Here is a 25,822-nt window from a genome sequence, read left to right as displayed (position 1 = left end):
AATTGCATACCATAATGAGATATCATGGTGATGGGACCTAAGTCTAAGCACAGAATGCATTTATGTGTCATATACACCTTATACACACAGACTGAAGGTAATTTTAGTCAATATTTTTTTATAACTTTGTGCATTAAACAAAGTGTGTCTACATTCACACAATTCATTTATGTTTCATATTCACCCTATACACACAGCCTGAAGGTCATTTAATACAATATTTTTAATAACTTTGTCTATTAAACAAAGTTTGTGTACATTGAGCCATCAAAAAACAAAGGTTTCACTATCTCACTCTCAGTCAAAAAAGTCCGTATTTCGGAATATTCCGTATTTCGGAATATTTGGATATGGGATACTCAACCTGTACATGCTCCCGGAAGTGCCTAAGGATCCGGTACAAGTCATCAGGACTTCACCGCCGTACCCTGAAGACACAGCTGGAGCTGCTGGAGTTGCTGGGGCCACCGGACCCGCAGTACTAGGTATGGTAAGTCACCACTACTAGATCACCAGGGAAGTTTTCTTGAAATTTTAATCATGTTGACTTTTTCTCAGTGTTGACATGGATAATGTTGACAAGCCAAGCATCTTGACATTCTCAAGTAGGCATTATGAATATTAACAAAATATGCCATATCCCACTATATCTATGTCTCAATCAATTGATCTCATGAAAATATGGTAAGGGGCATTAGTAAAGTGCAGATTACAATGAATAAGGAACTAATTTCTGTATTAGTTTATAAAACTGTGTAAAGTCTACTGATGACTGGGGAAACACAGAGGTTCCCAAAAGTAAAACATCACAATAACATATAAATTGAATACAAAGGGCATGTTTCAATGAGAAAGAAAACAATAAATATGTATAAATAAATAAGACAGAAAATGTATTAAATCCTGAAAATGTTGGTCAAGCAGAAAAATCCACGGAAATGTTTATGGTCAATAATCCAGGTGCTGATTCTGAGGAGAACGCTGCAGCCACAGTGTTATCATAATTTGCTGTAGTCGTGGCTTTATGGTAATTCCAGTATATATACAGTATGTATAGCCAGGCATCTGACTGTCGATGTCCTGGGACACCCACTTCAGCAGCTCCATCTAGACGTTCACCATCCCCATGCTAGGTGTATGGTGCCACTCCCATAACTCTGCCCATAAGACGGAATCTCTCGGTGTGTCTGTAGAGACACTTTCATCAACTCCTGGGACTTCTTAGGGATTTAGACATGAACATTAGCATTTCACATTATACCGCACACTAGTGTCCATTGTTAACATTACACCACACAGTAGTACCCCTTATACACATTACGCCACACAGTAGTACTCCTTACACACGTTACGCCACAGAAGAGCCCCTTATACACATTATGCCATGCACGCTGTAATGTAAAAATAATATAACCGAGTGCACCTAGAATGTGACAGCAGCTTTATTTTTAAACAACAAATTGAATAAACTTAAATATATAGGCGGAGAAAGCGCTAATTATAATGAGTGTGTGAAAATATGAATTATATAAATAATGTAGCAGCAAAAACCATGGTTAAAAATGTATAAAATCATGAACAGTCCTAAAATCAATGTTTATAGATCTTTTGTAGGGTTTGGTGGTTCCTGTCTCTCCAATGCAAGAGACTCTCCATAACTTACCCTAACTGCTGCCATTCGTCCTTCCATTATCCTTCTTGCTTGTACTGCAGATGTCGGCAGTGCTGCAGCCAGTGCTCAGGTCTTTGCACTTGTTAGGTTATGTTCTCTGAAAGTGCATAGGCATGCAGCCCCAACTTCATGCGTTATCAGCGGTGTGTCTGGTAGAGGAGTCGGGCACACTGCTTCTATTATATATTACAGCAGGCAGTGTTGCAGCTGGTGGCGGCGCATACATTGGCAGGCAATTGCAGGTGGATGCAGAAGGTGCGCCCACAGGGCAAATGTGCTGTGTGCTGAGCACCGGCCACACCACCCTAGCTACAGCCCTGCATTTTGGATTATAACAGAAGGCTTTGGAATATAGGCCCAGATTTATAAAGCCTTGGAAAGTGATAAATTGCATGGTGATAAAGTACCAGCCAATCAGCTCCTAACTGTCATTTTTAAACCACAACCTGTAACATGGCAGTTAGGAGCTGGTAGGTTAGTACTTTATCACCGTGCTATTTATCACTCTCCAAGGCTTGATAAATGGGGTCCTAAATATAAACTTTGTTTCTCGAGTGACAGCTTTTACAGAGATATTGCACATGTAATAGGCCTGGTTGTTAATCCAAGCTCACAGTAACAGTGTATACTGTAAATGTCTTCACTATCATATATATATATATATATATATATATATATATATAAAATACAATAAATATATATATATAATCAAAAAGGACGTGGCACTCACGGCAGGATACAAATGGTCAAACACTCATGTGTTTGACCATTTGTATCCTGCCGTGAGTGCCATGTCCTTTTTGATTATATTGCTTCTGCTACACGGAGGCACCGGCGTTTGAAGATTCAGCTTTAGGAGTGCCTTACCATCCAACGTATATGTATATATATATATATATATATTCCATAGGCTGGGCGGCACTCAGAGACTTTCACAAACCAGGAAACAGTGAACAAGCCCCTCGGGGCAGTTTGAATGTGACGTTTCGGGGCAAAGATCCCCTTCCTCAGACAACCAGAAACAACAAAAACAGTGCATTAAATAGATAACAGTATTAGACATCTTACCCTCCTTCCTCCAGTGTATCCCCAGGCACTCGTGGACGCCGTTCAGCAGTGAGGCTTCCGGCCGCGGGTCCCCCGGCGCACCGGAAGTGACGTCACCCGACCGGCCCCAGTCACCATGGTTACACACTGTTAAACAGAGCAGTGTGTAATGAACAATATGCATGCATAAAATGTGATTTTAAAGTGCCATACAGTGCTAAATATACATTTCATTTAACCACAAGTGCATCACAATACATATATAAAATTAGAGACAATAAAAACTTTTAAAAAATTGTTTAAAAAGTCATTTTTCGTGTGCTAATTCAAAGGTCAAGTGAACACTTTTAATGTGCAGTAGTCATTTTAAGTGTAAAATTATTGTCAGAATACAGTAATTATGTGAAAATAACGTGCTCACCATGTCTACCAAGTTAAAATCAAATAAAGAATTACATAAAGAATTCCAATCCTATACCGAGGAAAGTTGGGCATTCCATAGGGCTTTACTGCCCTCTAGTGTACACCCCTGGGAATTCACCCTAATGCCAAGAATCATTCATTTTACTAATAGTACAGTGAATCACATGATGTTTACTGAATTACAGAAAATGCGCTAGGCCAAGAGTTTCATTAAGGCCTTTTGGGGACAAACAGTCCAACCGGAAAATCCACCGTGACTCTAATTGTAAGAGGTTTTTTACCCCGGTCACCCCCACGACGTGATGGAGGTATATGGTGTATCGCCTTATATCTCAGACTTGCCAAATTATGTTTAAATTCTGCAAAATGGCGGGCCACCGGTTGTTCGCTTGTTCCTGACGTTAATGCATTTCTAATGGCCGATCTATGCTGGGTAAGCCTGACCTTAAGCTGGCACTCGGTCTTCCCAACATAGTAAAGGCCGCAGGGGCAAACTATAACGTAAATCACCAATTTGCTCGTGCAGGTGAGTGGCCATTTGAAGTTAAATCTTTTTCCGGTATGTGGATGGGCTATAGTGTCCCCTGTTAGCAAAAATGAACAAGTGGTACATCCCAAACACTTATGACAGCCGTTCTTGCGGCTGAGAAAGTTTTGGGGTGTAGCCGGTGTCAGGAAACCAGTTACTTCAGTTTTAACTAAAAGGTCTTTTAGATTTCTACCATGTGAAAAACTGGGTCTTAAGGCCCATTATAGACGGGCCGATGTGGAGAGTGATGTGTGCTGAGCGAACCGCGATGTGTGCTGAGCGTGCGGGAGGAGACGGGGGACCGCTCTCTTCACCCAGCGGGTGAAGTGAGCGTCCCGCTAGATTGGCCTGCACGGCAGGCCAATCTAGCAGCAGCGATAGCGATGCGCAGGGCTGCGCATCGCTATCGCTGTAAGGGGTACACACGGAGCGATCAGGCTTATATTCTAAGCAATCTAGTCAGATTGCTTAGAATATCGCTCCGAGAGTACCCCCCTTTAACCTCGTTTTATGAAAACATTTTAGATCTGGGTCCGTCCTGACCATATGCCATAACTTTTTCGCCTGTTGTGTGGTACGTGGGCTTTGTGTGTTGTATTCATTCACCCAGGTGACTACCTCTGTTTTTGTTTGTTTTTTACACACAGGATCTATGGGTTGTCGTTGAGCCACCCATAAAGCCCTATCCCTGGCTTTTTTCAAATCTTTTACAGCATAACCTCTTTCCCTAAATTTTTATACCATGGCATCCAACTTACCTGATGCCCTGACTAAGTCACTGTTGGCTCTGCAAACTCGCAAAAACTGCGAGTACGGGAGCCCCCAAGTGGTAGTTTTAGGGTGGAAACTGTTGGTGTGTAGAATAGTATTACGATCAGTAGGTTTTGTGTATAGGGATGTTTGTATCTGTTTATTCCTGATCTGAATGTAAACGTCTAAAAAGCAAATTGCGTGATCACTACTGGTCATGGTGAACTTGATCGGATTGCTCACAGCGTTTTGTTTTTCTACAATGGAAGTCAAAATAGAGATATCATCCTGCCAAAAAATCAAAAGATCATCTATGTATCAATGATAAATGAATAATGCATCAGAAATACATTGATCTTCAAAGAAAATACCTTTCTCCGTCTCCCACATGTAGCAATTTGCGAAAGACGGAGCCACCGAGGACCCCATTGCACAGCCCGTGACCTGTTTATAAAACACCCCATTGAACATAAAATAATTGTGCTCTAAAGTAAAACGAAGTAGCGTTAAGAACAGATCAATGGGGGTAATTCCAAGTTGATCGCAGCAGGATTTTTGTTAGCAGTTGGGCAAAACCATGGCCCTCATTCCGAGTTGTTCGCTCGCAAGCGGATTTTAGCAGATTTGCTCACGCTAAGCCGCCGCCTACTGGGAGTGAATCTTAGCATCTTAAAATTGCGAACGATAAATTCGCAATATTGCGATTACACACCTCGTAGCAGTTTCTGAGTAGCTTCAGACTTACTCGGCATCTGCGATCAGTTCAGTGCTTGTCGTTCCTGGTTTGACGTCACAAACACACCCAGCGTTCGCCCAGACACTCCTCCGTTTCTCCGGCCACTCCTGCGTTTTTTCCGGAAACGGTAGCGTTTTTTCACACACGCCCATAAAACGGCCTGTTTCCGCCCAGTAACACCCATTTCCTGTCAATCACATTAAGATCGCCAGAACGATGAAAAAGCCGTGAGTAAAATTCCTAACTGCATAGCAAATTTACTTGGCGCAGTCGCAGTGCGAACATTGCGCATGCGCATTAAGCGGAAAATCGCTGCGATGCGAAGATTTTTACCGAGCGAACAACTCGGAATGAGGGCCCATGTGCACTGCAGGGGAGGCAGATTTAACATGTGCAGAGAGAGTTAGATTTGGGTGTGGTGTGTTCAATCTGCAATCTAATTTGCAGTGTAAAAATAAAGCAGCCAGTATTTACCCTGCACAGAAATAAAATAACCCACCCAAATCTAACTCTTTCTGCACATGTTATATCTGCCTCCCTTGCAGTCAGGCCCGGCGTTACCCGCTCAGCGAAGGGATGCAGTGCAGGGAGGCGCTGGGACGGATAGGCGCCTTCACTGCTCTGCATCCCTTCCCTGCTGCGCCGTCCTGCCCCCCCTGCTGCTGCTGCCACTGCTGTGACTGTCACTGTATGACAGGCACTGGCAGCGGGCACCTGCAGCATGAAACGCCTCCTCCCTCCCCTCACCTCATCTGTGTGAGAGCGCCGAGTACGGGACAGAAGGGGGCGGAGCTACACGGGACAGTAGGGGCGTGGCTAAACGGCCCATAAGGGGGCGGAGCTACACGGACCTGGCTGCTGTACAGAGAGAGACTGGATTAGGTAAGTGGAGGGTGAGAGAGAAGTGTGTGTGTGTGTGTGTGTGTGTGTGTGTGTGTGTGTGTGTGTGTGGTATGTCTGTGCGCGCGCTCTATGGACGCCACTACTGGTGGACATTACGTATAAGGACGCTATTACTACAGGGGGGCATTACGTGTAACAACGCTACCACTGGGGGGGCCATTACGTGTAAGGACGCTACTACTACTGGGGCTGGGGGCATTACGTATAAGGACGATACTACTACTGGGGTGCACTACGTATAAGAACGCTACTACTACTGGGGGGGCATTACGTATAAGGACGATACTACTACTTGGGGGCATTATGTATAAGGACGCTACTATTACCGGGAGGGCATTACGTATAAGGACGATACTACTTCTGGGGGTGCACTACGTATAAGGACGCTACTACTACTGGGGGGGGCATTACGTATAAGGACGATACTACTACTTGGGGGCATTATGTATAAGGACGCTACTATTACCGGGAGGGCATTACGTATAACAATGCTACTACTACTGGGGGGAGGGCATTACGTATAAGGATGCTACTACTGCGGGGGGCATTATGTATAAGGACGGTGCTACTACTGGGGGCGCATTACGTATAAGAACGCTACTACTACTGGGATGGCATTACGTATAAGGACGCTAATACTACTGGAGGTGCACTACGTATAAGGACGCTAATATTACTGGGGGTGCATTACGTATAAGGACGCTACTACTACTGGGGGGTATTACGTATAAGGACGCATCTACTACTGGGGGTGCACTACGTATAAGGACGCTACTACTACTGGGGGTGCATTATGTATAAGGATGCTACTACTACTGGGGGGGCATTATGTATAAGGACACTACTACTACGGGGGTGCATTATGTATAAGGACACTACTACTACAGGGGGGCATTATGTATAAGGATGCTACTACTACTGGGGGGGCATTATGTATAAGGATGCTACTACTACTGGGGTGCATTACATATAAGGACGCTACTACTACGGGTGGGGCATTACGTATAAGGACGCTACTACTACGGGTGGGGCATTACGTATAAGATTAATAAGATTGTGCTACATTGTGGCGTAATTTTAAATGGGGGTACTACTCTGTGGCCATGCCCCTTACTTGTGAGACCACACCCCTTTTCCTGGCGCGCGCCAAAGGAATATGGGAGGGCGCAAATTTATAGTTTGCAGGGGGGCGCCGAACACCCTAGCACCGGCCCTGCTTGCAGTGCACATGGTTTTGCCCAACTGCTAACAAAAATCCTGCTGCGATCAACTTGGAATTACCCCCAATATCAGGTCCATTGTAAAGTGAGTTGCCATAGATCAACTTACGTACCGCCTCCACTCCAGCCTTATGCGGAATACATGTGTATAGGCTGGTGACATCAAGTGTCACCAGCGTCACACCTTCCGGTACCTCCTGTATTATATATATATATATATATATATATATATATTAGTACAGACCAGAAGGACTCCATTATATAATGTGTGGTGCCAGTTTCATATGAGAAAATAAACACACTTACTTTCATGAAAACAGCAAAGAACCAGCACTTACGTTTATGCAGCTTGTATTTTGGAAAACTCACATGGAGTCCATGAAATGTCCATGGATCAGCAGCAACAGCCTACCCGATGATCGTTTTAACCAACCTGCTGTTTGTTTTCCTCAGGAGCTGTTTATATACTGTATATACGTTTGCAATAAACTCAACAACAACAGAACCTATTTTGATTGGATATTCACGGAAATGTTCTTTGAGATCCTCATAGTAACATAGGCTATGACTCTCCTTGCTGTCATGTTAACTGGCTAATTAGCTAACAAAATAATCGATGCATCAAACTGTTTCTGTCACTATGCCACAGAGCAGGCAAAGAGGGTGTCAGAGCCACACATGGGTAATTGGAGGTGGTGTCAGGGGCACACATGGGTAATGGGCAGGGCCGTATTTTCGTTGCCCAAGGGCCCCAAAAGTATAAGGGTCCTAGCCTGATAGCTGAAAGTCCACTTTTTCTAGGGGTACCAGATTTTTTAAAATCGGACCTAGATATCCGACTTCAAAGCAGTGGTCCCCATCCAAGCCTGTTAATTGCTCTACCCAGCCAGTTATCTCAGGTTATTTCTGACTTATACTTTTTCTAAAGGGTATACTCCAAAAGCTGGGACCCTCCCCTTTTGGTGGATACTGGCAGCTTGTCTCTACTATGCCCAGAACCAGAGATATCAGCCTTCCAGCAGCTGGTCCCTGCTCCAGCTCCACACGCCTGGTATGCAGTTTTATATTTTCGTCTCTGGATTGCTCTGGCTCCTGAACTCTGATCCCCAAGTTCCCAGTACCTCCAGGAAGGTGGAACGCTCTAGTTTTTTATCCCATTGAAAGCTAAGAAATCTATTTCCAGGAACTTGAGATATCTGCACCCCTACCGCTGGAGGATGGGTAGGGGCCCCAGTGAATTGCTTTGCCCAGGGGCCTACATTGCTGTTAAGATGGCCATGGTAATGGGGCCCTCCTGTCATTTAGGAAAATCTTAATTTTATTTTATTGAAGTGCAGCAACACAGTGTGTAAATGCACCTGCCAGTATGGGGGAGGGCTGGCAAGGGGGAACCGGTCAGTGCCGTAGGGCGCATTGCATTGAGGGAACTTGTACCATTTGCCAGATGTATTAACCTGGAGAAGGCATAAAGAAGTGATAAAGCAGTGATAAGCGCAAGGTGATAAAATTATTTTTTTAAATACATATCCAAAACACAATGGAGATACATATCCAAAACAAGAACCAAAAACCCGAGATTTCAGATGGCGCACATCTCTATTCAAAATTGTTTTGGATATCTATTTCCTTTGTGTTTGGGATATGTATTTGTTTTGGATCTGTGTTTAAAAAAATAATTTTAATCATAAAAACAGCTAAAATCACATAATTTTGGCCTGTTTTTGTTTCTACAGTATAATTAACCTAAATAACATAAAATTCCACTAATTTCCAGTCAATTTTGACCACCTCACAACTCACAATATTGTTTTCATCCAGTATAGGCCAAAACGTTTCACTGAGGTAGCTGGATGATTAACTTAAGCAACAGTAGTTGGCGGCACAAACATGTGGCACTTAAACTTCCAACATGGCTCATCTATAAAACAGAATGGCACTGCAGTGGCAGACAGGGTGGCAGTTAAATAAACTATACAAATGTTTGTCATCTACACAAGAAGACAGTCAGCAATACTCCAAACAGAACATAATGCAAAGAGGTGCAAGATGGAATTGCCCCTCTAAAAAACAATTTTTTAGAAGGACTACCTCCGATCAGTAATGACTCTGAGGATGTTGATGATGAAGGAGTTAATTACATTATAATCTTGTACAATAAGTTTCATGTCTTCGCCGCAAATTACGTAACAAGGAGGAGGTGCCTAGATGGCTAACGTTCCTACCTCTACTAACTTTGGCCTCACAAATGGAGCAGATGCTTTCACAAACATTGCCAGGATTGGGGTAAAAATAATCCAACATCCAAGATGTTGCTTTTTTGGTCTTCTGCCCAGGCACTGTCTTTCTTTTTATCATGGTGAACAACTGCAGCCACTGCTTGCTGACGAACACAAACAATGTCATCAACATCCTCAGTGTCAGAGAGTAGTAGTACACACATATCCCCCTCATCCTGTCCCACTTCCACACACAAATCCTCAATTTCTATTATGTCCTCATCATCACCATCTTTACTTGTACTGCTCCCCACATGTGCAGATGGTGCAGACAGTGCTTAAAGTGGTGAAACTCACCCCCTAGCCACGCCATTATTGAAGCCACACCCCTAGCCCCTCCCTTTCATGTCCACCTGGCGGGCATAATTAATAAGAAAAGATGATTTGTTCTGTGTGTGAAACACACACTGGGTATCACACACACACACAAACACACACTGGGTATCACACACAAACACACACATGGGAAGGACATACATACACACACTGGATGCCCCACCACCCACACAGGGAGCAACACACACACACACACACACACACACATTGGATGCCACATACATACATACATACATACATACATACATACATACATACACACACGCACACACGGATGCGCCCCCCACACACACACACACAAACACACTGGGTGCCACACACACTGGATGCCACCCACCCGCACACTGGTTGCCACAAACACACACACACACACTGGGTGCCATATACACACACACTGGATACCACACACACACACACTGGGTGCCACACACACACCTCTCTGTCCCTGGGCATCGCCTTAATAGATGACGTTGATGGACTTGTATCGTTTGACTGCTGCCAGTACCTGCACCACTAGTATGTGCTTCCTGCTCTCCTCTCAGTTGTTCATCCTCCAAATCTATCCACAAACAGAAATGAAGTAGGGTACAGCACACACAATCTGTACAAAAAATGTAACACCTTCAGTGTGGCACAATACGTGTATCAGTACGAAATAATAATCAAACACTGCGGTTTAATATCACCAACATGAGTATGAAATGAAAATATACTGCAGGCTGACCGGCAGTGTCACAGTACTTATAAAAATAAAATACAAATTGTACAGTACACTGGGGCACAGCACAAACAAAAAAGATATATATTTTTTATAATTATATTTTAGGCTTTTTAGCTTTTATTATTTTAATTTTACACTGGTGTGGAGCCCTTGAATGGACGGACAGATCACCCCTAGGTGGACAGAGCACCCCTTGTCAGATACACCACCAGACAGACAGAACACCCCTGGACTGATACTGATATATACGACACACCCGCCCCTGGAAGTACACACACAGTATAATTCGGGTTTTTTAACACTGGGTCAGAGCCCCTGGATGTATATGGACAGATGAGATCACCCCCTGTTGTCAGATACACCAGACAACAGCACCCCTGGACTGATCTATATATATAAATGTGAAAGCCCTCACTCACTCACTCACTCAGTTACCCATCATTATTTCTCTTACTTCCCCATATGTTAGGAAGCTGAAATTTAACATAGGTATTCTTCAGGTGGGAAATAGGAAAACAACATAATTAGAATTTTAATAAACCTCCCCTAAGGGGATGAAAAGGGGGTTGACATAATGATGTCATTACCGATGTGTAGCTTGCATTGTGTGAATGATAACACCCAAATGGACAATCGCATCAAAATTTGGATTGCACCTCCAGTGTGTAGAATTTAATAAACTGCAAAAGTGGTCCTGTCACTTTTTACCGTATCTGCTATGGGTGCTCCTCGGGTAACACCAAAAACCATGGATTAATATGTACTTACATTAAAACATCTCAAATTTAAATCTCTATAGATTTACCAAATTTTTAACACTGATTTATATTTACAACCGTGAAAATCAGAAACTCCTGTGCAAAGAACAGCTAGTACTGATATATACGACATGCCAGCCCCTGGATGTACATACACAGTATACTGGGACTTAACACTGGGGCAAAACCCCTGGATCTATATTATGAATGCCAAATTGATTTCTCACAAATATTTAAAATGCCAGCTCTAATATATATTGTAAATGCCTGCACCTCTTACTACCATATACGATAAAAGTGCGCTGTACATCGCAAAACACTGTATCCCATAAGAGAAAACAATACACCCACACATTATCTGAGTTCCAAAGCTCATTGATGTATATATTTGTTGTTAAAAGGGTATGGATTCAATATATATTACAAAGTACAGTATACCTATAGTTACATGGTTACAACTCACACAGTAAGCAGTTAGAACATAGTTACATAGAGTTACATGCAGTTACATACAATTACATTTACAATTACAGTTACATGCCAGCGATACAATACCATTATCCTTAAGTTATATAGATTCGTCTTTCCATATCATGCTCTCTCTCTCTCTGTAAATAAATACAGGAACTGATCTGCTAGCAAGTCCATCATCGTCTGAGACCACACAGCCACTCTGAGACCAAAAATGCAAGTGAGCTCCAGTGTAATCAATATTTTATCTAGTTTCTGGGGGAGTTTCTTTGCATATGCTGATCAGGTTCAGCCCTGAAGACTGCCAAAGGGCTGGCCTGAGTTCCCTGTTCACTGTATCATTCATTGTTCTAACAAAGTGATTTTAGCTTTTATACATTCAATCATAACTCTCCGCTGCAATGTCCTACAACTTAATAACAAGTATCAAATTAATCTACACACCAATCTGCTTGTTTTAAAAGTAAACATGACAGGTGTATCTGGTTCCGTTCAAATAATACACATTCATGACATTAATTCATTAGGTGATTTTAAATCACCATGATGTCTGGCGCTTGATATTATTATAATTATGTACTGTATGAAATAAGTGTCGAATCCATCTCTGTGGCATGTCCGTGTAAATGCGTGTGTTACCATATATTGCTGTGCTCGCTGCGCATATTTGCAAGTATAGCGACTTAAATGTGTGTAGTTTGTATGTTCTCTTTATGTAATATTTTTGACTTTGACAGTCAACCCTTTGGCAGTAAACAATAACTGCCATCAATTATTAACATAAGAAAATATATTTCATACCATAATCGGTGACCTAGACACAAGTATGTATGCATTTCGCAAATCAGACACTTGACTATATTTGGGGAAGACAGGGAGGAGGACGAGACATCATCTATATGCACTCGGCGGTCACGGGACCACTGGTTGGGTGTGGGACAACATTCAACCTATAGAGTATGCTGGGACAGTGCTTTGGCCTATAATGTCTGATTTGCGGCGAACATTTCACACATACATGTACCTACGTCTTTGTACACTGATGTTTGGGCTCGATTGAGGTTCTGCTGGGTAGATGAAAAAGACACAAACAAATCGTGACTGTGACATATAAAATTTTCATGATCTACATATTCCTATCATTTTCTGAACATTGTTTCCATTTCTGGAACGTATGCTAGTTCTGTTTAATCATTGAACAAGGGTTATAAGTAGTGTCCTTCCTAAATAACATAAACCTTCGGAGTTCGGGGAGAGCCACTCATAAACCTTTCTTCCACAAATGTTAGTGAGCTCTTTATCTGCAGTGTGTGAATAGCCATTGTCTGACTGTTCCTGATTACCTCTAAACTCCATAACTACTAGACCTTTGATTTTTCTCTGATTTTATCAAACTAATCGGCTAATCCTGGGATCCTATAAGGAGATCACTCCTTCCTCCAGAACCAGTTCCAGTCCCACACTCAACTCCTCATAAAAAAAAAACCTTCACAAAAATAGAATATCCTGAAAGAAAATGTTTGTCAGCGGGAAAGAGAGAAAAGAGAAATAGAACAAAACAACTCTTGTTCATAACAAATCAATTACAATGACTGGTCTTTCTGCAGTCCTTTAGTACGCTCAGGTAGTGTCCAACAGTGCAGTCTCTCAGTCTTCATGGAACAGTTTCTGGTGATACTTTTGCGATCTCTTTGCCTTGCTCTTTGAATACACAGTTCACTTGGAACACACAGTTCACTTTGCTCTCCACCTTGCTCTTTGAACACACAGTTCACTTGGAACACACAGTTCACTTCAAACACACAGTTCACAAACTCGATGAATGTGAGCAATAAACTACTTTGTCACGAGTTCTCTCCGGGTCAGCGACCTTATTGCAGTGGGACGAGTGGACCCAAATCTCTCTTTCAGCGACCTTTAGTGCTGTCAACAAATCTTGGTATGGTCCTTCCCACCCGTCTATTAGGCAACCTGAGCGTAAGGACAATCACACAGTGTCTTGGTTCATAATCAAGACAGTTAGCATTTGGTATACCAGCAATCAACAGTTTCAAGTTCTTTTGTCAAGTTCTCAAATGCTGGCTCATCTCAATAAGGTACTGTACTGTCACCTCATTGGTATATTTCTGATCATTGTGCGGCTCAATCATGACATGAGGTTGTCTTCCAAAAACAACCAAAAAGACACAAATACCAAAACCAAAACAAATTTCGAAGAGGGTGATTCATTGAGTGAAGATCTGGGAGTGGTTCAGAAGCTACATAATACTAGTGGCAGTATCTATTATGACAATAGTACAATTTCAGGCTTTGCTCCTACTTCCAGGGGTATCCTTATCTACACACAAATTTCTGCGCAATTTTTCTTTGCGGTAAACACAGCAGCATCCATGGCGGCAGGAAATGCCTCTACCCAGTTTGAGTAAACATCAGTGCACACCAATACATAACAATAATTCCTAAAGGGTGTTAACTGTACGAAGTCGATTTGTATTTCCTGAAAAGATCCGTCTGCAGGAGGGATATGGGATGGCTCTGTTGGTATTGCTTTACTAATATTCTTCCTCAAGCAAGTAAGACAGGTCATTGCTCTCTTACCTGTATGAGAATAGAATCCTGGCGCACACCAGTAGGCTCTCATCAGCCTGCACCTACCCTCTTTGCCTAGATGAGTCAGACCGTGTGCCACCTCAGCTAGACTTGGAAGGTATGCTCTGGGGGCTACTGGCTTACCGTGTCCACCTGCCTACAGTCCTGAGGACTCCTGGCCATACCCCTTTGTCCTCCAGACTGCCTCTTCCTGCAGGGAACACACATTTTTGTATCTTAATTTAACTATCGTGTGTTTGCAATGTAGAGTACCATGAGTATAACTCAAAAAAAAAAGAAAAAGAAAAAAGAAACATCTCTAGAGGAGAGAAAGAAGAAGAAAATGAAAAAGAAAATGTCAGGTTTGCCATTCACCAACAGGCATATCAGTGTCTATACGAAATTTCCCTTCACCAGTATTCCCATTCTCCACCCTTTGTGCATAACAAGGCACACTGCAGTAATACTGGTGTCATCGTGCTGTTGAGATATACTGGGTTTGGGCAGAACTCTGAAGGACCTAGGCATGTGGAGTTTGAACTGTACTTGGGTCCATGTATTGTACCACCCTGTGTGAACGCAAAAGATGAAGAGGAAAACTGTAGAGAAACAGAATAGAGGTTGGTGACAGATGAGTTTGTAGAGGTGAAGAAGATTTTATAAAAATTTGACAACTGGATTGGGCACTACGGGGAAGTGATTCTCTACTTGGTCTATACCACTTAAAAAATAAAATTCTGTGTGTCTTATCTCTACTGGGACTATCCCAGCCATCAATCCAGTGTCCTGTCCATCCTAAGTTCATAGGGAACCCGGTATCTGTGAGTTAATTTCCTCTACCTGTGATGGACATGCATCTAGAACAGTGAAATGTAACATTAGTAAGTTGCATTTATTCTGTTCTTCCCATTAACCGAATCTGTGTTTTCTATATGGCTTATGATTCCTTACTATATGTCCCTTGGTCCCGTCTATGTGTTTAATAATGTGGCTTGTGTTTTCTGTCTAGGGGATCTATATTGACTATGTGTCCTACTACTCCTACAATCTCTGGCAAAATGCCCTTCCTTCCTACAAGTGTAACATATTATTGACCATTAGGGATCTGGGGTTTGGACTGATGGGTCTTTCCTGTATGTGCCAGTATACTTACCGTCCTCAACCTCTCCACCTGTTGTTCTCTGCGCCTAACACTATTCTTGTGATGTTCAATAGCGTACTCTCTAAGATTAGCTACTGTGACCCCTTTCCAATTTTGCAAAGAAGTCTGCACCCTGCCCTCAATGCCTTATTGAGCCCGTCCATTTGCACAGAGACAGCCATCTCCCATTTGCCGAAGTATTGTTTACCAGTGGTCTTATCCAGGTGGAGAGTTTTTTATTTCTGCAAGAGACAAAAACGAAGAAAAAGTTTAACAAGCTTCTAGGTCATACGAAGTATTCATTCAATCCTTCTCATCCCGTATTAAGGGTCTGTACATGGTCCATCAAACATTTCCGAGCTCATCTTTACTAGGGGCATTACTAGGAATGAATACTTCTTATATGGTAACTGAAAGAAATACCCGGGGGTTACCTTGTCTCTGTCCGCTTTCCTACTGGCAAATACTAATGTGCGGACAGGTTTTTCTCCATTTCTGACGTTACTTTCTTGATTTTTTTGTTTATTTTTATTTTATTTTACTATATATGTACACGAATGATACCATACTTACCTGTTCCACTGGTCTCAGCCACTTCCCCCACAGGCTACTGCTCTTCTTTTACCGGTTGGATACTCCTCTTGGGTGCATGAGAAATGGCTGAAAACGATCAGGTCACCTTCTCCTCCTAAATAAAACTTCAACATTCATTAGTACATATATAGGTTACAGTCATATTTTTCATATTTTTTATTATTTTCTATAGTTTGTATGCTGGCCGTAACTGCTTCCACATCTACATAAGGCGGTGTACTTGCATTCTCTTTTTTTTTTCCTACTTATTTATTGTTGCTACAAGTTCAAACAGTTCTTATATTTCCATCCTTGTCTTATATGACTTTGGTTAAACATACCACCTGCAATACCTTAGGATCAAACTCACCAACCCCTCTTGCTGTCACAGGTTTAAACAATTTGTATGTCTGACCCTTTGTTTTTGGGATTTTATCAGACATAGGGGTATATGCAATTGCGGTTGAATTTCCGAAATTGTCGAATTTCGGGAATTTTTCGCCCCAAAAAAAAAATCGTCAATGCAATTCAGTGCTTTCCGTCCAAAAAACGGACTTTCAAAATTCGACTTTTTGAAATTCGACTTTTGTCAAATTCGACTTTTCTGCAATGATACAAGTGCTGCAATTCGACCAAAGTGTATTCAATTGAAGTTTGGAAATTCGACAACAGTGCTTTTAGACAGTAAATTCAACATTTTCAATCCGCCACACTTTGGTGGGTGAAACTAATAAAAAAAATTTAAAACATGGTTTTTTTTTGTGGTTTTTTTATTGATAATAGCATATCTATTTATATTAGAAGGGATTAGATACTTGGTTTGTCTTTTTTGGAGGCACAAGTATTATTTATATATATTTTTTAAATAATATTTTTATTTTTATTTTTTTTTATTTTTTTGCGGCCGTGGCATTAAATATCCAACTAGTCACCCCTGGCCGGGGTACCCTGGGGGAGTGGGGACCCCTTCAATCAAGGGGTCCCCCCCAGCCACCCAAGGGCCAGGGGTGAAGCCCGAGGCTGTCCCCCCCATTCAAGGGCTGCGGATGGGAGGCTGATAGCCTTGAGGAAAATGACAGAATATTGTTTTTTCCAGTAGTACTACAAGTCCCAGCAAGCCTCCCCACAAGCTGGTACTTGGAGAACCACAAGTACCAGCATGCGGGAGAAAAACGGGCCCGCTGGTACCTGTAGTACTACTGGGAAAAAAATACCCAAATAAAAACAGGAGACACACACCGTGACAAGTACAACTTTATTACACACTGCCGACACACACATACTTACCTATGTTGACACGCCGACTGCCACAGTCTCCGACGATCCGAGGGTACCTGTGAAAAAAATTATACTCACCTGCCAGTGTCCAGAGATAAATCCACGTCCAGAGATAAAATCCTCGTACTTGGCAAAATAAAAACACGCACACCCGTACCAGCGGACTGAAAGGGGTCCCATGTTGACACATGGGACCCCTTTCCACGAATGCAGAGAGACCCCCCCGTGACTGCTGTCACTGAAAGGTCTCTTAAGCCAATCAGCGAGCGCAACGTCCTTGCACTCTGCTGATTGGCTGCGCTTCTGAGCTGTCAGACAGCGCCTCGCAAAGCCTCTCCATTATATTCAATGGTGGGAACTTTGCTGACCGCGGGTAACCCCACCGCTGACGGCAAAGTTCCCACCATTGAAAGTAATGGAGAGGCTTTGCGATGCGCTGTCTGACCTCAGACGCGAGACAGCCAATCAGGTGAGCGCCACGAAGTAGCGCTTCCTGATTGGCTGAAGGGACCTCAGTGACAGGAGTCACGTAAGGTCCCGGCATTCGTGGAAAGGGGTCCCATGTGTCAACATGCAGAGCCGGCCCTAGCCAATATGATGCCCTAGGCAAGATTTTGGCTGGTGCCCCCCAAGCACCACCGCTGGTTCCGCCTCTGACCTTGCACCTCTTTCCCAGCACCATCACCCCTCATCCATAGCAGTCCTTATTTTGGGGTTTGTACCCCCTTTATTTTGAATAGGAACAGTTTGCACATTTGGCGCACAGCCCAAAAAGGGGTGTGTTTTTGTTTGGCAAGGGGCATGGCCACACAATAGTAACCCCAATTCCAATTACGCCAAACAGTACTGCAACTTCATTAACATTTGATCATGCGATAGTGCCCATAATTCATATTACATCCCACAGTAGTGTCACTTTACCTTATAAACGTTACTCCTCACAGCCTCTTATTCACATTACATCACACTGAATTGCTCCTTATTCACATTACACCACACCCTATTGCTCTTTATTCACATTAGACGACACAGTAGTGCCCTTTCTATACGCAACGCTACATAGTAGAGCACCTTATACACATAATGCCACACAGTAATGCCTCTTACACATATGAGACACATTATTAATGTCCTTATAAACATAATGTGCCTTACACATTATGACAACCTTTATTAATGCCCTTTTACACATAATGTCCCTTACACATATGCCGCACATTATTAATGCCCTTATAAACATAATGACACACATAGTGCCCCCTACACATTTGCTGCACAATATTAGTGCCCCTATAAACATAATGACACACATACAGTAGTACCCTGTTACACATATGCCGCACATTATTAATGCCCTTATACACATAATGACACACATAGTGCCCCTTACACATATGTTGCACATTATTAATGCATTTTTACATGACACACATAATGCTCCTTGCACATATTCCAAACACTACTGCACAACCAACCTACTCACATACACACAACACTCACACTGCCACTAACACTGTTACCTCTGCCTCTGCTTGAATACAGATGTCTCCTCATAAATCTTGCCTCAATGCTAATGTCGGGCACATTTTTTAATGAAAATGGATCTTATTTGCATTGCTATGTGCCTAGGATGCACAAGCAGCTTCTGCTGATTAAAATGATATGCAGCATGCCTATATACTGTGGGAGACTGTGGCTGTATCTGCATATGAAATGCTACACACAGAATATAGGCATGCCACATATCATTTTAATCAGCAGAAGCTGCTGATGCCCTTAGGCATATCAAATGCCCTAGGCAATTGCCTAGTTTGCCTATGCCTATGACCGGCTCTGTCAACATGGGACCCCTTTCAGTCCGTTGGTACGGGTGTGCGTGTTTTTATTTTGCCAAGTACGAGGATTTTATCTCTGGACGTGGATTTATCTCTGGACACTGGCAGGCGAGTAAAAAAAATTTCACAGGTACCCTCGGATCGTCGGAGACTGTGGCAGTCGGTGTGTCAACATAGGTAAGTATGTGTGTGTCGGCAGTGTGTAATAAAGTTGTACTTGTCACGGTGTGTGTCTCCTGTTTTTATTTGGGTATTTTTTTCCCAGTAGTACTACAGGTACCAGCGGGCCCGTTTTTCTCCCGCATGCTGGTACTTGTGGTTCTCCAAGTACCAGCTTGCGGGCGAGACTTGCTGGGACTTGTAGTACTACTGGAAAAACAATATTCTGTCATTTTCCTCAAGGCTATCAGCCTCCCATCCGCAGCCCTTGGATGGGGGGGACAGCCTCGGGCTTCACCCCTGGCCCTTGGGTGGCTGGGGGGGGACCCCTTGATTGAAGGGGTCCCCACTCCCCCAGGGTACCCCGGCCAGGGGTGACTAGTTGGATATTTAATGCCACGGCCGCAAAGGCACTGTATAAAAGTGACCCCCGGCTGTGGCATTATCTGTCCAGCTAGTGGAGCCCAATGCTGGTGTATAAAATACGGGGGACCCCTACTCTTTTTGTCCCCCGTATTTTTTGCACCAGCATCAGGCGCAGAGCCCGGTGCTGGTTTTAAAAATACGGGGGATCCCATGTCAATTTTGTCCCCGCATTTTTAGAACCAGGACCAGCTCGAAGAGCCCGAGGCTGGTTATGCTTTGGAGGGGGGACCCCACGCCATTTTTTTTTCCGTTTTTTTCCCGTTTTTCCCCGTTTTTTTAAATCGCGGCAAAATCCGGCAAATCGGCCGTTTTTCGCCCGCGGGACTGTCGAATCCGTTTTTCATTGAATATGGTGAATTCCGGAAGCCACCTGCCGGAATTCACAAGTCGAATTGTGTCGAATTAAAAAACGGCGATAATTTGCCGCGATTCGCCGCTAATTGCATATACCCCTTATTCTTATCCTTAAGTTCTGCAATACCTCTGGTTCAAAGCTGCCCACCTTAGGGAATGGTTCCCTATCTTTGTCAGTCACACTTTCCCATTCAGACAAAAAGTCTTCAATACTTTTTCCTTTAAACTTCGCTGACCCCATGGGCCGCGGCTCTTCAACCTGAACCCTGGTTACAAAACGTCCCTTACTTGAGCAACTGGCTCCCATAATTGTGGGCCTTTTCCCACAAACACCAAAATACTCAATATAAGGTAACGGTGAAAGTTCTCCGGGCGCTCTTCACCCGCTCACCGCCCACGTTGGCCAGTACTACCATACACTGTCGATAGCGAAGGCAATGTACCCAACTTAGGGCCCTATGTGACCTATATTTACTGGAAGTTTTTTAGGAATAACTTACTCTTTCCAGTAAAGTATCGGCCGTTGGAGATTTTCCTGAGAGAGACCAGCGAAAACTCCCTATGCACTTTATTATACACAAATTACGCTTGTGTATGCTCTATACAGCGCTGATGATACCGCGATTTTACGCAAAAGCTCGTAAAAAGGATATCACGTTGCGCTATATATCGCACCCACAAACGCGCGGTCCAAACGCACAGCGTATAGGTTCTTGTTACTTATCTGCCGTACGACCACTGGAATCGAATCACAAGCTGCGAAACCTCAGCCGGAGCGTATAAAAAAAAACTACATGGGTCACACAGTTCATAATTCACAATTCCCTACCACGCTCCTGTGTAAGTCTGCTCACGACTTACGTATTAAACCTTATACTAACGTGAGTCAGCCGCCTCACGCCACCAAGCCTCCACTCACTTGATGTACCAAACGACGGGATCCCGCATTACGGGGTTCGAATTTCACTCACTCCTACGTTCGCTCACTCAGGTATACTTGTTTTTTTTCTGTACAGAAAATTAGGATTCATTCAAGTTGGCAGCTTTACCCCCAGAGGCAATTAAAAAAAATTATTTATACTAAATTTTGTTTTTATACTAAATTTCTTTAGAAACCGGGTAGTTTGGTGCTATTGTAGCGTGGCTACTGTCCCACCTTTAAACTAAACGAACTATTGTGTAATTTGTACTTAGCGACCATATTCTTACGCAATTTGCGTAAACACGCGACCGTGTTTACGCCGCGTGTGCAGTTCCGTACTTTGTCCGAGACACATGTACAAAACCGTACGTCCGCAATAGCACAAATCATACAATTTCTATAAATGTGAGCAATATTAACTATAATTGCTCACTTAACACAACACACATTCTTTCTGTATAAACCCTCTTTCTACTAGGCCAGAACTGCGTTTTGTGATTTTACTCTTACTTCCTTAAATACTTATTTTAGTTTTAACTATATAGTAACAAAAATATCTCCGGTTTCACACAGATCTATAATGACTCTAGCAATAATCAATAATTTAAATGATATGATTCAGATTGGATAGCCATCTTGCAGAACATGCACTGATATAAACACGCACATAATTATAATAATATTGTATATATGTATCATTCACTGGTCTCCTATGAAACTCATTTACCCATTTAGTGCTTCTAATTTGCATATCAATGCTGTGTGCTTTTGGCTGCCTGTAAACGTGGTTTTCACTGCTAAGAAAAAGCATTTACACAGGTTAATTTGCATTTCAATGGCTATCTTATAGTAAGCAGAGTTACCTAAATCCTAGAGGTAAAAGAAAAAAAAGAAAAAAAACTTTGTTTTTTTATCTGTGTGTACTTCTTACATCAAGTATTCATCTCACTATTAACTTTCACTAAGCCCAATTAAAACTATTTGTAATTGACTATGGCATGGGTTAAATAAATGCATTGGTAACTCATAAATTGTGTTTCATGTGACCAAGGAAAGCTGATTATTCTTGAGCAGACTGAAAATCATCCATTTAGAAAAATGACCTTCCCAAAATGGCCGCTGCTCCTCCCCCTTCCACATCCATGAGGGTTACACAAAATGGTGGATAGGCCATGTGGTTAGTCCAAAATGGAGGACAGACAATGCGGCTTCCTTTGTCACAAAGAAATCACACACCATGCAAGCACCTGCAGTTATTTTAGGCCTGAGTTAAAAATAAAAACTATATCAAAGCTATGCAGCAACTTTTAAATATACTTTTAAACCTACTTAAACAGATAAACAATCCAATCTGAATCAAACACAATATGACTTATTTGAACCTTGTTTTGCAACAATAAAAATACATTTTAGCATCTTAAATATTATGAGAAACGCATTGTCCCTTAAAATTTCATATCATTGGCTTACTGATACCATACCAATACACGTGGATGTTATTTTCATCAGCTTCTCAATGCGTCCATTGGAGCCGGTCAATTACAGCCGCGTTTGTAATGTACAGTGCATCATTAAGACCCTGATATCCCGGACGAGCCCCCATCTATGAATGCCAAATTGATTTCTCACAAATATTTAAAATGCCCGCTCTAATATATATTGTAAATGCCTGCACCTCTTACTACCATATACAATAAAAGTGCGCTATACATCGCAAAACACTGTATCCCATAAGAGAAAACAATACACCCACACATTATCTGAGTTCCAAAGCTCATTGATGTATATATTTGTTGTTAAAAGGGTATGCATTCAATATATATTACAAAGTACAGTATACCTATAGTTACATGGTTACAACTCACACAGTAAGCAGTTAGAACATAGTTACATAGAGTTACATGCAGTTACATACAATTACATTTACAATTACAGTTACATGCCAGCGATACAATACTATTATCCTTAGGTTATATAGATTCGTCTTTCCATATCACTCTCTCTCTCTGTAAATAAATACAGGAACTGATCTGCTAGCAAGTCCATCATCGTCTGAGACCACACAGCCACTCTGAGACCAAAAATGCAAGTGAGCTCCAGTGTAATCAATATGTTATCTAGTTTCTGGGGGAGGGGACTCATGAGTCACCAGTTTCTTTGCATATGCTGATCAGGTTCAGCCAGTGGCGGAACAAGCGAGCGGTGGGCCCAGGTGCGACAAAATGCTTTGCCCCCCCCCCCCCCCCCCCCCCCCACATATCCCCACACACACACATCCCATCCAAGTCCACCCCCTCACCCCTGGAGAGGATCTGGTGAGGGGGACCTGCTCAGGGCCAGAGAAATGGATACCTAGCAACAGTGCCATAACTAGACATTTTAGCACTGTGTGCAAGAAACGGCATCGGAGCCCCACCCCTGCATGCAAAACAGGGGCAGTGCGCGCCATAGGCGCGCGCAAAAATACATAGTGGCGTGGCTTTGTGGGGAAGGGGTGTGGCCACAAAATAATACCATTTCATAAAACGGTACACAGTAGTCTCCATTATTCAAATTACGTCGCACAGTAGCACCACTACACCAGGTAGAGACCCTTTTACACCTTACAGCGGACAGATTCCTCTTTTTACACATTACAGCAGACAGCGTGCACTTTTTACACATAACGGCAGACAGCGTGCCCTTTTTACACATAACGGCAGGCAGCGTCCCCTTTTTACACATTACGGCAGACAGCGTGCCCTTGTTACACATTACGGCAGACAGCGTCCCCATTTTTACACATTACGGCAGGCAGATTCCCCATTTTTACACATTGCGGCAGGCAGATTACCCCTTTGTACACATTGCGGCAGGCAGATTACCCCTTTGTACACATAGCGGCAGGCAGATTACCCCTTTTTACACATTGCGGCAGGCAGATTACCCCTTTTTACACATTGCGGCAGGCAGATTACCCCTTTTTACACATTGCGGCAGGCAGATTACCCCTTTGTACACATAGCGGCAGGCAGATTACCCCTTTGTACACATTGCGGCAGGCAGATTACCCCTTTGTACACATTGCGGCAGCCAGATTACCCCTTTGTACACATAGCGGCAGGCAGATTACCCCTTTTTACAAATTGCGGCAGGCTGATTCCCCCTTTTTACACATTACGTCAGGCAGTCCCCCCTTTTTATACATAGCGGCAGGCAGTCCACCATTTTTACACATTGCGGCAGGCTGATTCCCCTTTTTACACATTACGTCAGGCAGTCCCCCCTTTTTATACATAGCGGCAGGCAGTACCCCAATTTTACACATTGCGGCAGGCTGATTCCCCCTTTTTATACATAGCGGCAGGCAGTCCCCCATTTTTACACATTGCGGCAGGCTGATTCCCCCTTTTTATACATAGCGGCAGGCATTCCCCCCTTTTTACACATAGCGGCAGGCAGTCCCCCCTTTTTATACATAGCGGCAGGCAGTCCTCCATTTTTACACATTGCAGCAGGCAGGCCCAAGAAAGAAAGAAAGTAAAAAAATAAAGAAAGAAAAAGAGAAAAAGAAAGAAAGAAGAATTATACTTACCCTCTCCGCCGGCTCAGGCTCCTCGGTGCAGCTGCGTCAGACGACGATTCCCGGGCAGTAGAGAATGAGGAGGAGGGAGGTGGAGGAGGGAGCCGCAGCAGCGCTTTGTTACTGGTGGAGGCGCTGCTGCTGCTGCTGCTCCTCTGCTTCCCTATAGGCTGTTCTCGGAAGACAGCCTATAGGGAAGCAGAGGAGCAGCAGCAGCAGCGCCTCCACCAGTAACAAAGCGCTGCTGCGGCTCCCTCCTCCGGCTCCCTCCTCCTTCCCCTGTCCGTGCCGCTGCTCCTCTCCTCGCCGGGCGGCTGTGCGCTGCGGGCAGCGGTTTCCCGCAGCGCACAGCGGCATGTAATGAGTCAGTTTGACTCATTACATGCTTGGGCCCCTGGACAGAGGCGGGCCCCAGTGCAGTGCACTGCTTGCACTGCCGGTAGTTCCGCCTCTGGGTTCAGCCCTGAAGACTGCCAAAGGGCTGGCCTGAGTTCCCTGTTCACTGTATCATTCATTGTTCTAACAAAGTGATTTTAGCTTTTATGCATTCAATCATAACTATCCGCTGCAATGTCCTACAACTTAATAACAAGTATCAAATTAATCTACACACCAATCTGCTTGTTTTAAAAGTAAACATGACAGGTGTATCTGGTTCCGTTCAAATAATACACATTCATGACATTAATTCATTAGGTGATTTTAAATCACCATGATGTCTGCCGCTTGATATTATTATAATTATGTACTGTATGAAACAAGTGTCAAATCCATCTCTGTGGCATGTCCGTGTAAATGCGTGTGTTACCATATATTGCTGTGCTCGCTGCGCATATTTGCAAGTATAGCGACTTAAATGTGTGTAGTTTGTATGTTCTCTTTATGTAATATTTTTGACTTTGACAATATGGACAGATGAGATCACCCCTTGTTGTCAGATAAACCTGACGACAGCACCCCTAGAGACACACCAGCCCCTGGATGTACACACAGTATACTGGGCTTTTTTAACAATAGGGCAGACAGACCCCTGGATGTATGCATAGATGAGATCACCCCTTGTCAGATTCACCAGCACTTCTGGACTTTCAATGATTGAAGATCACCCCTTGTTGTCACTGGATGCAGCCAGCAGCCCCAT

At 43.2% G+C, this 25,822-nt stretch overlaps 1 long non-coding RNA gene across 1 annotated transcript; it reads left to right on the top strand.

The window, feature by feature from the left end:
• Nucleotides 1-391: 391 nt before the first annotated feature.
• On the top strand, nt 392-23,246 carry LOC134945326 (uncharacterized). Its single transcript, XR_010182098.1, has 3 exons — nt 392-485; nt 11,996-12,062; nt 23,142-23,246. It is a non-coding gene; the product is annotated as an uncharacterized LOC134945326 (long non-coding RNA).
• The last annotated feature ends 2,576 nt before the right edge of the window (nt 23,247-25,822 follow it).

The sequence above is a fragment of the Pseudophryne corroboree genome, chromosome 7, assembly GCF_028390025.1.
Source record: "Pseudophryne corroboree isolate aPseCor3 chromosome 7, aPseCor3.hap2, whole genome shotgun sequence".
NCBI classification, from domain to species: Eukaryota; Metazoa; Chordata; class Amphibia; order Anura; family Myobatrachidae; genus Pseudophryne; species Pseudophryne corroboree.
Note: the sequence above shows the minus strand (reverse complement) of the source record. Positions and strands in the feature narration are given on the sequence as shown.